The sequence below is a fragment of the Rhinopithecus bieti genome, unplaced genomic scaffold (genome assembly GCF_001698545.2).
Source record: "Rhinopithecus bieti isolate Rb0 unplaced genomic scaffold, ASM169854v2 scaffold_34943, whole genome shotgun sequence".
In the NCBI taxonomy this organism is placed as follows: Eukaryota; Metazoa; Chordata; class Mammalia; order Primates; family Cercopithecidae; genus Rhinopithecus; species Rhinopithecus bieti.
Window position 1 is genome coordinate 272047 of NW_016815584.1, and position 1313 is coordinate 273359.

Genomic DNA, 1313 nt, shown 5'->3' on the forward strand with positions numbered 1-1313 from the left:
TTTCCTGCAGAATCCACTCTCCTGGATTTGTTTAGGTCCAAGCATTGCGACTCTTTTCCTTCTCCCTCCTCCTTTGTGCCTTATCTTCATGAAGGTCAGAACCAGTGTGTCCCTCTTCCCCTGTTCCTTGGACCTTTGTCTGTAATCTGTTTAGCTTGTCTGAACAGCACACCTATAAGGTGAAGAGACTCCATTTTCATAATGGCTTCACCTTTTTGAGTTAACATAGTTTCCTTTGATGTCCGCACTTTCTCTTTGTGTGGGAAAATCCTGTTCTCTATGAGTTTATGTAGAGAATATATCTTAGGAATTATGGCAGTAGGTTTGAGTGAAATATGTCAGAACTATATGATCAAGGACACAAATTGCTGAAGTTATTTTCCCAAGTAACAATGGGCTTTATTAGGAACCTCTGATTTCTAGCACCCAACAATTGTAATCCAAGGATTTAGATTAAATAGGGTAAAGTCAGGGAAACTGAATTATCTCTTGGCATTTAACATAGGGCATCAGAAGCTTCTCAACCATTGGAAGGGCAGGGAAACACAGATCAAAACAGGTGCTCATGGGAAATCTACCTACCACAAGAAACCTGCCACAGTGACCTCAGTTTTCTGCGGCATCAAAAACATGGAGTCTCTGAAGGACGCCAGGAATAAAAAATTTTTAAAAAGCCACTATCAGTGACTTTGTTGTCTATCCAAAACAGTCGTTGAATGAGTGTGTGCCTCTCATTGCTAATGTTTTACTTATTCATTGCTAATGTAAGGATACAATTTATTGACTGTTTTAAATCCTTGTAAAATAAGGTTTTTTTGTTAAATAATTTTTATTGAGGTAGAGTTTACATACAAAGAAATGCACTGATCTCAAATACACACTGAGGTTTTGACAAATGTATATACTCTCGAAATCAACACCCCAATAGAGCAATAGAACACTTTCATTACCCCCAGAAAAAGCTACACCACCTTCTACTGGATCTCCACCCTGCACAGGCAAGCATTTTTCAAAATTTCTATTCCCATAGATTAGTTTTACATGCTCTTGAACTTCATATTTAAATAATCATACACTTTTTGTTGTTCCATGTTTGTCTTATTTCAATCAACTAAAATTTTTAAATTCGTTTACAATGTGGTATATGTCAATAGTCTATTTTCTACTGCTGAGTATGAATAAATTGTAATTTGGTGCTCCATTTTCTTATTGATGGACATTCGAGTTGTTTCCAACTTGGGACTATTATGAATAAAGTTTCTATAAACTTTCCCTGTACAAGAAAGTGGATTTTTTTTTTTTTTTTTTTTTTT